Source organism: Miscanthus floridulus, chromosome 6 (genome assembly GCF_019320115.1).
Source record: "Miscanthus floridulus cultivar M001 chromosome 6, ASM1932011v1, whole genome shotgun sequence".
NCBI lineage: Eukaryota > Viridiplantae > Streptophyta > Magnoliopsida > Poales > Poaceae > Miscanthus > Miscanthus floridulus.
Window position 1 is genome coordinate 19,232,838 of NC_089585.1, and position 15,164 is coordinate 19,248,001.

The following is a 15,164-nucleotide window of genomic DNA, read 5'->3' on the forward strand; positions in this document are numbered from 1 at the left end:
GACAAGAACAGCAAATTCGCCCTCACCGTGGCTTGCCTGGCCCTACAGCTAGGTCGAGGAGGTAGAGAGGAAGACGACGAAGCTTATGGTTAGCTAGAAGCGGTAATGGTGCGGCGGCGAGGGAACAAGGCGATGGTGGAGCAGTGCGGTGGCTTGACGGCGAGAGCGCCTCCGCTGCGCACGCGAGAGGGAGCAGCAGAGAGGGAGAGAGTGCGATGGAGTGAGTGAAATGAGCAGCGCGGCTTCACTGATATTGCACGCCAACCTACCGCGATGAGGGCCCGACGTCGGCCAGTGGCGGCCAGGCGCGGCGCTCGGTCGGCCACCCATGGCACGGCGACTGCGGCCATCAGCGTCCGACAGTGTGACTGACAGCGCAAAATGAGGATCGTTAAAAGCTTAATCCACGGCGAATTAGTGCGCGATGTTAAAACAAAATTTGTAGAGCTACGTAAGGGCTACAATATTGTTGTAGGAACCATCTCCTAATGCCCATATGATTTTGCCCCTAGTTTGTATGGTTGTTTGTGATTTTACCCCTGATTAGGAATAAGACATTTATATTATATTTTAACAAAAATTGTTTATATTTTACCAAATATATTCCACAGAAATCGCCATGGCCGCGCCCGCCACCGCAGCGTCTCGCGCCTACCGTCGCCCTGCCCCTGCGGATGCACTGGACCGAAGCCCATGGTGCTGCCCCTCTGGAGCCGCCGTTGCCCCACGCGGCATTCCGCCGTGCACCCCGGGAGCGCCGTCGCTGGGCCACCATCACTGCGCCTTCCGCTCCCGTTGCAGCTTCATCTCCATTGCCCAGCGCCCGAGCCCCCGCTGCACCCCCAGCGCCACCGCCACGAGCAACATGGATTCCTACCCCCCAGCCTGCCTGAGTGCCAAGTTTTCAAAATACGACTCTATGGATCAAACTTGATGGATCGAAAGAAAAAAGCACCATAAGCAGACTTGCTTATATAAGCCCAGTCTGAGATAGGCGCCAAATGTGCTGATCAGGAGTGTCATGTTGTAGGATTATACTGTCCACCAGATCCCACAAGTGACAAGTGTAAATAGTTGACTAGGACTTGCATCGTCAGTGCACCTTTTATTTCTCTTACCCAAGATCGATAATTGAGTGCTCGAGCTACAGTCCACTGTTTTAGCACTCTCTTCGGAATTAATTTGACCAGATTGGGTTCAACCTCTGCAGCAGTTCTGCCTTGCAGCCACCGATCAGACAAAAATTGGTCGTCTCCCATTCCTAACAATAGTTTGCACTGCTACTTTAAAGAGAGCTCGGGCATTTCTAGGCACATTCACTGGCAGCCTGTGCCAGGGCCAGGAAGCATCAGATTTTTGCTGCCAAAGCCATCTAATGCGAAGTGCCCAGCCCAGGATTTCAAGATTATGTATGCCAAGACCTCCATACTGAAGCGGCTTTTGGACACGATCCCATGACACAAGACAATTAGCTCCATTGACCTTCTCCTGACCTTTCCAAAGAATCCCCTTATTCGCTTATCAATAGCCTTAATCACCCATTTTGGCAAATCCAAAGCAATCATCTGATACATAGGTATAGCAGTGAAAACCATCCTAACCGTAGTTAGGCGACCAGCTCTTGTCATAAGAGAGGCTTTCCAACCAGGAGACTATCTGCCACTTTATCAATCAAAGGGTGCAGCTCGGCTTTGGCGGGCTTTCTGATTGTAAGCGGAAGACCAAGATATGTGCAAGTGAAGTCCTTAATTGCACAGTCCATCGTCTCTTCAATGATTCTCAGATCATCCTCAGCACACTTAATGGTGATGACTGAACTCTTGGCCAGATTAGTCATGTCCAAACACTTCTGACAAAAGATGGCAGAGTTCAAGGTCATTTCTCGTAAGACAGAGAAACAACACAACATCATCAGCATAAAAGAGATCTTCAAAATTTTGCTTGCCGAATTGCCACTGGTTGCAACAGGATGATCCTAGTGGCATGAGAGATTAGAGAGTTCAGTGCTTCCATAATTAATAGGAAGCATGGGAGAAAAAGGATCTCCTTGCCGCAGCCCCTGCTGGTGAGTAATGCTCTTCCCTGGTTAACCATTCACAAGACCCTTGTGGAAGAAGTGGATAGCAGTTGGCAAATTAATTTTCACCATTTCCGACCAAAACCAAGTTGCAGCAGGACCTCAATGAGAAAAGACCACGACACTGAACCAAACGCCTTTGAGATGTCCAATTTAATTCACTTGGACCCTTGTCAGTAATGTTATTCTTCATATGAACATTAGCAAATGGACTTGTTATGTTCGTTAGATTTGATTATTGGACATATCACCTTATTTCAGTTGTTCTGGATGGACACCGGGCATTTGAGTCTGCAAATGTCTGGCCAGTTTTTTTCTCATATATGCCTGCCAAAGTGACTAAGTGATCATACATCCCTGCCTGAGTTCCTAAGTGATTATTGTTACATACTAGTTATCTTTGAAGTATCTTCATTCCCTTGATTGCCTGTGTTGACAGTCGTGCTTTAATAACAGATAACCTGCTTATCATGATTTTCTAGTTCGTATCTAGCAGAAAGTTAGTATTTATGGCTCCTTTGATCCAGGCTTTGTATGGTTTATTTTGACTCTGAAGAAAAAGGCATACAAGTATCAATTCAAACAGTATGCGTGGACGCACATGATACTTTTAACGGTTTTTGCACAGTCCGCTTTCACTGTGGCAAACATATTTGAAGGGATATTCTGGTAAGTGATTTGTTTCTTTATTAATAATAACCTGTTTAGAGTTTCAGATTTTTGGGATATATGGAGTGCCTAGCTATTTTTGTTCACAGACAATTAAGTTTTTATTTGAATTTCCATCATCATCTGAAAGTTTCTGTCTTCTGGAAAAGGAATCTTGCAATTTTATCTTTCATCTGCTCTAAACTTGCAGATTCATTAGTTTTTTCGACATAATAATTCTGGCTAGTTGTCCCTGAGGTAATAAGATGACTAATCTTGATTAATCGCCGTTTAGTTTGACAATCAGATTAATTGTACTAGTCGCTTCTGAGTGCCTAATTGTGGTCCATGGACCGATAAGCCTGACTAATTGCAACTAATGGCTATTAGTCAGACAATAACACTTTAGGTGTTGCAGAATATCTATGGTGATAGTGTGCCTTGTCTGACTTCTGTGCCTTGATATTTCATTTTTGCACTTCACTTTTCATGGGAAGTATTGTTCTCTTTTATTTTTTGAATTTGAGTTGAACTTGAATTATTCTAAGTGACTATGTCAATGATGCATATCTCTAAATATATTTGCGGAAGACATTTGTCCTGATTGTTTAATTTACGCAAGTAGTTTGTATTATGATGCAGTTAATGAACTCCATGCATCTACAATGCTGTGTACTCAGGTTTCTTTTGCCTGCTTCACTTATTGTGATCAACGATATCTTTGCTTATTTATTCGGGTTCTTTCTTGGGACAACACCACTAATCAAGTTGTCCCCAAAGAAAACCTGGGAAGGTTTTATTGGTGCATCAGTGACAACTATCATCTCTGCTTTTCTGGTGAGACTTTGTTAAATTCCCGATTTCCCATCAAGATAATTTTTATAGCAACGTTTGATTTTTTTTTCTTTTTTGAAATGATGAAATTTTTTAATAGCCTTACCCCCTTGTTTTTATGCACATGTAATTGCACTTTGTCTTGAAGTATAGCCCTACCTATAGATGTGTCTAAATTAGAGGCTTTACTTCTATCTTCTAACACTAAATGTTGCCCTGGTCCTACTGTTGTGTTATAGTATTGTCCACTTATGGTTTCTTCTGTATGCATGTGTGGTCAATGAATGAGTTACAGGTTACTGAGCACTCATCTTTTCTCTTGTTAGTTATCAGTGACCAGCAAAATTCTGATCTCCCTTCTCATTGATCTCTCCCTCCCTCCCTCTCGCTCCCGCTCCCGCTCCCTCTCTCTCTCTCTCTCTAAAAAAAGGGCGTACCCAGTGCAGAGAGCTCCCTCTGCGACTCAATTTGCATTCATGCCTCCACATTTACCAAATCGCTAATGGTAGAAACATTGAAAGTCAGAGACACATGAACTATTGCAATCTGATAATGAAGCTGGTGACATTGCAATTAATCAAGACTTGCCTTAGATCCAAAGATGACCTGTGGAACAAACCAGCTTATGTTCAAAATTTCAAACCAATTAAGCTAGCCATGATTATTGCATCTAAAAGAGCACTGGCAGGTATGTCTATTCCTTAGTAACTCATTTTCTTTCATTATCAACCTTACAAGTTAAAAACATGTTGCAATGTGAGGATTTATTTGGCGACTCATGGTTTATGTTCTCCTGGGAATACAACTTTAACAGGTTGATTTTTGAATATAATCCACTATTAATTTCAGTCTGTAAAAATATTGCTATTTGTTTGTAGTTCAAATGATGTGTTGATCACTTTTCCTTTTTCTGTGGCAGTTAGCAAATGTAATGGGTCGTTCCCAATGGTTGACATGCCCAAGAAAGGTTACATAGATTTTCTTCAGAATATGATTGTTTTATAGTCAAGTTGCTGTCGTATTACTAAATTTGTCATGCAAATAATTTCAGGATCTGTCGACTGGGTGGCTTTATTGTGACCCTGGTCCAATGTTTAAGTCAGAGCATTACTCGTTGGAAGAATGGGTGCCACATTGGATCAGTAATTTTTTTTTTTTTTTTGCTGAATTCATTCATTTTAATATTGTTTCTTGAACTCTAAGGTGGCGTTTTTGCATTGTTCCAATCATAAAGGTTATCTCAAAATAATCGTAGTATGGTCTTTTGAACCTTATACTAGCTCGTATTGCACTCAGACATTTTGCATGGTCATTGATTGCAATCCCTAATCAATAAGTCATTCCAAAAGAAACAAAGTTTTCCTTCCAAGTGGAAGAGGTGGTTGTCCTAAAAAGCACCAGATTATGTTTCTATTGAGTTGAAGGAATATAGAGGAGTACTAGTAAAGTTAGCGCACTGCTGCAGAAAAGGTTGGTTCTTAATGTATATTGAACTTGAAAAAAAAGGGATACAAGTACAAATTAACTGCAATCCTTTTTGATATAGCATATTGTAGAATAATACTAGTACATTTTTATTGACGAGAATATCAGTAGATACTTTGACAAATATAACAGATGCCAACTCCATGATATATGGCCACTAAGTATGATGATGTCATATTTATGGAGTCAAAACATACCCATGATTGATCATCGATCTCTTCTGTTAATTTTTTGGAGGGAAGGTAGAGGTTAACAGAAGGGTAGAAATTGATGAAGGGTTTGGACCCAAGCTAACATGAAAGGTCTCACAGATATTTTACTATGTGAGAATGGGCCTGTTCGGCAGGACTGAAAAATACTGTTCCGGCTGATTGTTGTGAGAGAAAAATACTATTCTGGCAGGATGTGAACAGTGATTTCGTGAGTTGGCTGGCCAGCCAGCCAGCCGGCAACCAGCCAGCCGAACACTCCAAATGTCATTGATATGACCCCTCTTCTATTAATGTTGCTGTGTAGAACACAATAGTTTAAATAACTTGCAAATTGGATAAAAAATAGCCATCTTGTAAAATCGATGGAACACATGTGATTGTAAGTTGTAAAATGCACAATGTGTGGTCGGTGGTCCCCCCTGTTCCTTTGGCAAAGAAGTTGGGTTGGGGAGGAGGAATCCAGTCTGACAACGAAATAAGACAGTGAGCTGTATATGAATATGTGATGGGAGGCACACATGTTCTCAGGGTAGACAATGCTTTGTCTTCTTTTTTCTTCTGACTTCGTTATTTTCTGAAATCAATGATAAGATCAAGGCTAGTTCTTGATGATAAATCAATGGAGAAGTTACTTTGATATGCCTGCACAACGGTAAAATAATCATGACCAAGCCCCTAGCTTGTGCTTAATAAGGAACTGAGACTAACTCAGTTGGTGGGAGGTGTAGGTGTACAGTTGTACATACTCACTAACCAGGTTTGACTCCTTCAAACTTGTACTCAGGCGCTTATTTCTTCTTATATGCAATGCCGTCTAGTTCCTCTTGGTTGGCCGAGTTCACTCTGTTTGATTAGATGCGTCTCTTAAGTCTTAACAGTTCCCATGGAAAGAACTAGCCATTATGCCTGTGCAGTGGCATGCTTTAGCCCTGGGTTTGTTTGCATCAATAATAGCACCATTTGGAGGATTTTTTGCGAGTGGCTTCAAGAGGGCTTTCAAAATAAAGGTATATAACACTTCATTGTTTGCATCAATAATATTGTTTTACTCCAATTGATATATCTTTTTTATTTTACAAAATTGTAGGATTTTGGTGACAGCATACCTGGGCATGGTGGAATTACTGACAGAATGGATTGTCAAGTAAGTGTCTCAAGAAACGTTCTAGCTATAGGGAAATGTTACTGGCCCATGGTTATGCAAGCTTTTAGCTTTCTCATTCTATCGATATAAGGTAAGATGAGGCCTTTGTGCTGTGGCTAATCTGAACCATCAGCTACAGAACAATCATTTGAACCAAATGTCTAGCGATAATGGCAGGAGTAGCAACCTCATTTTAGGTCTGCCATTCCTCCATTTAGCAAGATTTTATGTTTTCATTTTGTCTGGGCCTGATGTGTCAGGTGTTTCTAAGGGCAATGTTGACCCATAAACCTAGTAAAATTCTGTGGAGAAAGGAGTAATGGTGGGGATGCCATTTTTTTTAAAGGCTCGCTCGATTGTACTTGTATTTCTCCTGTGCAAACGTGTGTGTTACCTCTTGTTGAGTATAAATGTGTTTGACTGGAAAAAATGCTTTAATACCAGTCTGTAGACTACACAGCTTAACATAAATTTCTGCTTGCTTTTCCCCCAGATGGTTATGGCAGTGTTTGCATACATATACCACCAATCATTCATTGCACCTCAGAACTTCTCTGTTGAGATAATCTTGGATCAGGTCAGGATCATTATACCTTAATGTTTTATTCTCATTATCTTGAGAGTGATTTTTCCTTTCTTGAAGCAATTTATCTTGCGTGATTCTAACAAATGTCTACCTTTTTTTTCATTCAGATTATAAGAAACCTAGCCTATGAGGAGCAAAAACACCTGTACGAGCGACTTGGGGAGATCTTCCACGAGAGGCAATTGACGCAAAGCTGACAGTTAGCGTGCTGATGAAATGCATGATATGTCTTGGCCCACAGGATCGATGGCTCAGATGAGTCGACCACTCACCAGTTTTGTCGACCACGGCCGAGCACGACAGACGTTGTCCGACCACACACTATGGTCAGAGGTAGAAGAAGAGGAAGAACAGAGCATACACATACGACAGAGACACCAGCGTTGGCCGGAGTCCTGTATAGGAGATGGCAAATTTGAACCCTCTTTACTGATTTGCAGTGGTAAACTATTTATACAACTCTATACATCTAGTCCTGGTACAGCTACCATGCTGCAACAGTGACTAGATAACATAGCAGGGCTAACTCTGGCGCCTGCCCCTGCATGTGGCTACAGTGCAACAGGTGAGCCGTTCGACGCCTGCCTCTACAGCGGCTACAGTACCACAGCAGGGGGCCTTTTCGGCGCTACCTTCCCTTACCGTGCGTTCATACAAGAAAGCAGTAGATTATCTAATAAATTTTTCCCTAATTCTACTGCTATCCCTTGTACCCCCTACATGTCGATCATCTCTTTCAGCTCTGTGAGTTGAAGACGTCCGACCGGCTTGGTGAGGACGTCCGCGAGTTACCGACCAATTTCGACGAACTCGATGACGATCTGCCCTTCATCGATACAGTCCCTGAGGAAGTGGAACTTCACGTCGATGTGCTTGCTCCGGTCGTGCAAAACCGGATTCTTCGCGTGGACGATGGCGGGCTGGTTGTCCACCATCAGTGCTGGTGGGTGAGCTTCCGCACCGGTTAGCTCGCCCAGCAGCCGGCGTAGCCACACAACTTGGCACGCCGCTGTGGCCGCCGCTACGTACTCTGCCTCACACGTAGATAGTGCCACCGCCTTCTGTTTTAGCGACAGCCATGAAATTGGAGCCGATCCGAGAAAGACGAGCACGCCAGAGGTGCTCCGCCGTCCGTCGATGTCCCCCGCCATGTCTGCATCGCTGAACACAGTGAGCTGCAGCCTATTTCTGCCGGTCTTAGGGAAGATGATCCCCTAATCCACCGTCCCCTTGACGTAGTATAGTAGCCGCTTCACCGTAGCCCAGTGATCCTCTCTGGGATCCTCCATGAAGCGACTGACGTAGCCCACGGCGAACACAATGTCTGGTCTTGTATGGACTAGGTAGCGCAGATCGCCAATGATACTTCGGTAGAGTGTTGCATCCACCTTCGCTGCGGTGCTAGCCTTCGTCAGCTTCAGCCGCTCCTCCATCGGAGTCACGCAAGGCTTGCACTCAGCCATGCCGCTCCGCTCCAACAGCTTCGAGGCATACGCGCTCTGACCGAGCGTGAGTGCCTCCCTCCCCTATCTCACCTCAATGCCGAGGTAGTAGGAGAGCGCCCTGAGATCGCTCATTCAAAAGCGAGCCGCCATCTCGCGCTTGAAGTTGTCAATGTCCTCCGTGCGCGCGTCGGTGATGATCAAGTCGTCCACATACATGCCGACGATGAGCTCCTCCTTCCTCCGTCGCTGCATGTAGAGCGCGTGCTTGGTTGCGCACCTCGTGAACCCAAGCTCGCCCAGCGTGGTGTCAAGCTTGGCATTCCACACTCGCGGGGCTTGCCGTAGCCCGTAGAGCGCCTTGCACAGTCGGAGCACCCTGTGCTCCACTCCCTTGACGGCGAAACCCGGAAGTTGCCTGACGAAGACCATTTCCGCCAGCTCACCATTGAGGAAGGCCGATTTAACGTCCAAGTGATGGACATGCCAGTCCTTTGCTGCTGTCAAAGCTAGTAGCAAACGAGCAGACTCCATGCGCGTTACTAGCGCAAAGACTTCCTCAAAGTCGATGCCCTCGCGCTGAACAAAGCCTCGAGCCATGAGGCGCGCCTTGTGCTTGACAATGGTGCCGAGCTTGTCCCGCTTGACTTTGTAGACCCACTTCAGGCTGATCGGACGGCATCCTGGAGGTGGATCGATGAGCTACCAAGTCTCGTTTTCCTCGATCGCCTTCATCTCCTCCAGCATCGCCCGTCGCTAGTTTTCATCATGCTCGGCTAGCGCGAACATGGGTTGTTCCTCTGCACTGACTAGCAGCAGCTCTTGGGCATTGAGCAGCCGACCAGCCAGGCCTGAGGGCCCTGTGCCACCGACGATGTCGTCCAGCCTGCGGAACCGTACCTCCTTACCTTCGTGGAAGGCATCCACGAACTCAGTGATGTCACGTGGAGGTGAGGCGACCTCGATCAATGTTGATGGAGTTCCCTGTTCCACTAGAGTGCTCGGCACACTGGATGTAGTACTCGACACTACTTCTAGATAGCTCGTCATCACTCCTGCAGTGCTCGGCACCACTGTAGGAGTCCTCAGCCTCAGTCTTGGAGTGGTCGGCACCACTGCAAGACCTCTCGAATCTGCTATAGGAGTGCTCGACACCTATCCTGGAGTGGTTGCCACCACTGCAAAACCTCCCGACACCGCTCCTGGCGTGCTCAGCATCCCTCTAGGAGTGCTCGACACTCCTCCCGGAGTGCTCGGCAACCCTCCCGAAGTGCTCGGCACCGCCCTAGGAGTGCTCAGCTTTGTTGCTGGAGTGCTCGGCATCCCTTCCGGAGTGCTCAACACCTTTTCCCCAGCGTCTCCACCACCGTGGATGACCAAGTGCTCGATGATGAAGGTGCTGGTGAAGCCGCTAGCTTCTCCCGTGCTCGGACTGGTCCAGTGCCAAGTCGTCTTCTCGTCGAACACGATGTCGCGCGGCGCGAGACAAGTACCTTATCTCCACGTGGGTTGTAGAGCTGGTACACCTTGGTACCCTTCATGTAGCCTAGGAACACCATCGGTGTGCTCCTGTCCTCTAGCTTGGTGAGGATCGGCTTCGTCTTCCTGACGTGGCCGATATAGCCGAATGTCCGGATGAAGGACACGCTCGGCTTGCGCCCATATCAAGCTTCGAACGACGTTTTGCCCGTTAGGGCCTTGGTCGGAGCGCGGTTGAGGATGAACACCACTGTGGTCACCACCTCACCCTAGAACCTTGTCGGCATGCCTTTGACCTTCATCATAGATCGAGCCATGCCGACCACTGTCTGGTTCTGCCTCTCCACCACGCCATTCTGTTGTGGCAAGTATGGTGCAGTGTGGTGGCGCACCACACCCTGATCCGCGCAGTATGCAACGAACTCTACCGTAGTGAATTCACCGCCGCGATCAGTCCTCAGCACGTGGAGCTTCTTGCCGCTCTCGGCCTCTGCGCGTATCTTGAACTTCTTGATTGTCGCCACTGCTTCGTCCTTACTCATCAAGAGTTGCAGCCACATGTAGCGATTGCAATCATCCACGAGCAGGAGGAAGTACCGCCGACCACCGTTTGTGGCTGGCGTGATCGGCCCACAGAGATCGCCGTGGACGAGCTTAAGAGCTTCCTCCACGTGATACTTGACCGCCTTTGGGAATGGTAGCCTCCTCTGCTTCCCGGCCAGGCAGCTGTCACACAGCTCACCTCCGTGCTTGATGTGGGGTAGCCCTCGGACCATCTTCTCCAGTCGACCAAGTGCGTCGAAGCTGAGATGTCCGAATTGGGCATGCCACAGCCATGGCTCCTCGGTGTGCCTTGCCGCCAGGCACACCGGCTGCTCTACCTTTAGGTTGAGCAGGTACAACCGGTTCTAGGACCTCTTCACCTTGGCGAGAAGTCTCTGCTCCCAGTCCTTGATCCTAAGGACTCTATGCTTGATCAGTACCTCGCTACCGTGCTCATCCAGCTGGCCAATGCTGATGATGCTGGAACGCGGCTGCGGGATGTAATATACATCCGTTAGCGCGCGGTGCTCCCTGTTCGGGCACCTGAAGATGATGGTGCCACACCCTCAGATAGCCACCCTTGAGCCGTCACCAAACTTCACCATACCGGTAACATCATCGTCGAGCTCGGAGAAGGTTGCGTTGAAGCCCACCATGTGGTTGCTGACACCAGAGTCCAAATACCACCGCTGGTCCTGGTCGGCGCCCACACGTCCAAGGTGGACTTGGGCACGTGGTTCGTCGAGGTTGACAGCCTTCAGGGCCTTCCTAGGTCCTTCCATCGTCGTCATCCTTCTCCTCAGCCTCGACGTTGTGCAGTGCACAGAACGTCGCCATCAGGATAGTGGCCTCATCATCATCATCAACTTGTGCCAGATGAGCCTCAGTCTTCTTCTCCTGCTTGCAATTTGGGCACTCCCGTGCCCAATGGCCCATCTTCCCATAGCGCCGGCAGGCGTTGGGGTCGACTTGCTTCTTCTTCTTGGAAGAAGCCTTGCCGCGGCGCTTACCATCGCCACCGCAACTGGAGGAGGCTACCCCGGGGTTCCTCCGAGCAGCCCACTTCTCCTCTGTCAGCAGCAGTTTGCCGCTGTCCTTCGTTGCTGTCGCCCGCTCCAGGCGCTCGTCCACCGCCTACAGACGGCTTGTCACATCCTCAATGGTGAGGGTGGACAAGTCCAGCATCGTCTCTATGGAGAGAACGATCTGGATATACTTTGTCGGCACAGAGTGGAGGTACTTGGAGACCACCTCCTCTTCATCGATTGTGATGACGTGGCTCTTCAGCTTGCTGATGAGTGTCTGCAGGCGGAAGGAGAAGTCCTCCACCAATTCATCATCCTTGAACCTGAGGTTGGCGTACTCCTGCTTCAGAAGCTGGGTCGTCGCCTTCTTTACGCGGTCAGAACCGACGCGCATCGCCGCAATAGCCTCCCACGCCTCCTTAGCAGAGCTCTTCGTCCTCAACGGCTCTCTGTACTCCATCGGTACAGCAGCGAGGATAGCCTCCAACACTGACATGTCATCTTCTTCACTGTCGGTACCCTTATCAACAGCATTCCAGAGCCATCGGGCTCTAAGCTTGACCTTCATGGTCACTGACCACTCTCCATAGTTGGTGCGAGTCAGCATCGGCCAACTGGTGCCGCTGACCTCCCGCACCGTGCGAACAACGACCTCCTGTCGTGGCTGGGCAGCCACAACAGTGTCACTGCTGTCGCCCATCTCTGAACCGTCCGTCATCGCCAGCTGTTAGTCCGACGACGGCGATTGTACGGCTCCGATACCACTTTTTGGTCCATAGGATCACCGGCTCAGATGAGTTAACCACTCACCAGTCTTGCCGACCACAGCCGAGCACGACAGACGATGTCCGACCACACACTATGGTCAGAGATATAAGAAGAGAGAGAACAAAGCATACACACATGGAAGAGACACCAGCGTTGGCCAGAGTCCTGTATAGGAGATGACAAATCTGAACTCTCTTTACTGAGTTGCAATGGTAACTATTTATACAAGTCTATCCATCTAGTCCTAGTACAGATACCATGTTGCAACAGTAACTAGATAACACAGCAGGGCTGACTCTGGCGCCTGCCCCTGCATGTGGCTACAGTGCGGCAGGTGAGCCGTTCGACGCACGGCTACAGTACCACAGTAGAGGGCTTTTTCGGCGCCACCTGTCTTTGCCGTACGTTCATATAAGGAAGCAATCGATTATCTAACAATATGCTGTGTATTTAAGCCTTCGGGTAATTCTGTAGCACTAGCTCGTGTATAGCATCATGGCATATTGGCATGACTGTACCGTGATACAGCGGATTCCTTGTCCAAACCACTGTATAGAATGGTAGAATGGAGAGAATGCTTGAGTTTTAGCCTTTTAGGTGCTATATTCGCTCTCCACTGGCCTTCGGCTGTTATCCACATGCCCGGTGCTAGTTCACTTCCCATTCATCGTTTCTGCACTCCTTGTGAAAGGGGACCTGGAAAGTTCAATTCTTTTCTTATCACTTTGTGGTGCTGGCCTCGACTCAGATCAAATATTCGAGGATTCACCGGGCATTGTAGAATGGAGAGAATAGGTGCTTTATTCGCTCTCCCCTGACCACCGGTGCTGCCATGGCCTTTGGCTGTTATCCACATGCCCGGTGCTAGTTCTCTTCCCTTTCATCGTTTCTGCACTCTTTGTGAAAGGGGACCTGGAAAGTTCAATTCTTTTCTTATCACTATGTGGTGCTGGCCTCGACTCAGATCAAATATTCGAGGATTCACAGAATAATTGAATCAGGGTGAGTTCTTGTTCTTTTGTCTTTTCACAGCCATCAGGGTCTTCGCTGCATATTTATCATCATGGTTAGAGTGTCTGCAATGGACTATCTAAGTAGCCGGCTGATGTCAGCTTCTGCCCGACATGGAGGAGAGGATGATGAAAGGAACGACGCTAGTGTGGGTTCAGGAACCCATCTCGGACACTCACCTTATTGACTCAGGGTCTATGCTTATCCATATTTTTGTAGATGATGAGTGATTTACGCTTTCTTTTATATATAAACGTACGCGTTATCTGCTATTTTACTACATCTGTTAGAAAAAAATACTGCTTCTTATGCTACGAGTTAACGCATGTAGATGAAAATGGAGTTAGCATCCTCACTAGCCTTGAGTTGTGGCTCTGCCCCTTTACGACTCTACTACGTCGCTGCCTCCCTCCGTGATTCGTACCCTCAAACCTCCCCACGCCCCATCTCTCTGTGCGCGTGTGCGTGTGTGACGTACACGTGAGACTTTGCTGGATCAAATTAAGTTAAAGCGGCAGGAGTTTATTACTCAAACACACTGGTCCAAGCTAATATATATATCTAGTACGCACATGCTCTACCAAACGTTGTTCCCACTGAAAAAACGAGTCACGACTCTCGGCTGATTTGCTGTTGGAGAAAAATACTGTTTTGATCGAAAAGCAAGTTGAAAAATACGCATTATAAGACAAACGAACATGACCCATAGCAGCCTGCTCTAGGATCATCACCATGACTTGCCGTGCCCCCAAGTACCCAGGCGCACCACGGGCGGACGGACCCGCCACCGCCGGCCGGGTTACCACCTCCTTCAGGAAATCAGAAAACGAAACACACTCCCTGCCTCCCTCTTGCTGCAAAACAAATTAAAGTGGTTGTAGCTGTGTAAGTGTACTGAACGAGCTAGCTAGCCAGCTAGCAGAAAGTGTTCTTATACATAAATAGAACATTATATATTACCAAATCAACCAACATAAATCGTTATATGCACCGAACGAAGCAAACGAAAAGGATTAGCACCCAACCAAAGATCTTGATTTGTCTTCATGCAATCATGCATGGACAGCAGCACGTGGGGTCGTCCATGCATTCCCGGCCGGCCGCCAGAAAGCTACGGCTACGGGGTGGACGACGGCGACCGGCGGACAAATTAAAGTGGTTGTAGCTGTGTAAGTGTACTGAACAAGCTAACTAGCCAGCTAGCAGAAAGTGTTCTTATACATAAATAGAACATTATATATTACCAAATCAACCAACATAGATCATTATATGCACCGAACGAAGCAAACGAAAAGGATTAGCACCCAACCAAAGATCTTGATTTGTCTTCATGCAATCATGCATGGACAGCAGCACGTGGGGTCGTCCATGCATTCCCAGCCGGCCGCCAGAAAGCTACGGCTACGGGGTGGACGACGGCGGCCGGCGGGCCGAGATCTAACCATCGCTACCACTACGTACACTGTTCATCTTCCTCGATGAGACATGCCAGCCCGCCATCGCCTCCGGCCTCTACCGTCGCCCCCGGCCCGCGTCTCACCCGCCGCCAGCCACCCACCCCGCCGTTCCATCCCCACCCACTTCTACATCCAATTGGAGAAGGAAATCTTACCACTTTCGCCTCCACCACTGGGGCCTTCCCTTTCTAAGCCCGCCAGCTATATATAGACGGCTCCTCCGAAAATTCTAACCGCCGCCCCCCGCCCCCGCTGCCTCCTCCTCCACCGCCCCGGCCCGCGGCGAGCTCGCCGCCAGCCGTCCCGCCCCCTCCCCTTCGGATTCGCCGCCGTCGTCGCGCGTGCTTCGTCGCTACGCGCCGAATTTTGGGCGGACGCATGGGCACAGACCAGAGATCAAGAGATCCGTGTCTTGCTCGTGCGCGCATGTTCCCTCGTCCCCTCTCGTCCCGT

General features: G+C 48.1%; 1 long non-coding RNA gene and 1 pseudogene across 2 annotated transcripts; one reads left to right on the forward strand and one right to left on the reverse strand.

Annotated features, from left to right (window-relative positions):
- Positions 1-2,575: 2,575 nt before the first annotated feature.
- LOC136461802 (phosphatidate cytidylyltransferase 1-like) lies at positions 2,576-7,183 on the forward strand (annotated as a pseudogene).
- Positions 7,184-12,425: 5,242 nt separating this feature from the next.
- Positions 12,426-14,957, reverse strand: LOC136461804 (uncharacterized). 2 transcript variants are annotated; one of them, XR_010760457.1, is made up of 3 exons: positions 14,867-14,957; positions 13,986-14,108; positions 12,426-13,290 (listed from the first exon to the last, which is right to left on the reverse strand). It is a non-coding gene; the product is annotated as an uncharacterized lncRNA (long non-coding RNA). The 2 variants fall into 2 exon arrangements; XR_010760458.1 differs by having other exon boundaries at positions 12,426-13,155; positions 13,958-14,108.
- Between the last annotated feature and the right edge of the window lie 207 nt (positions 14,958-15,164).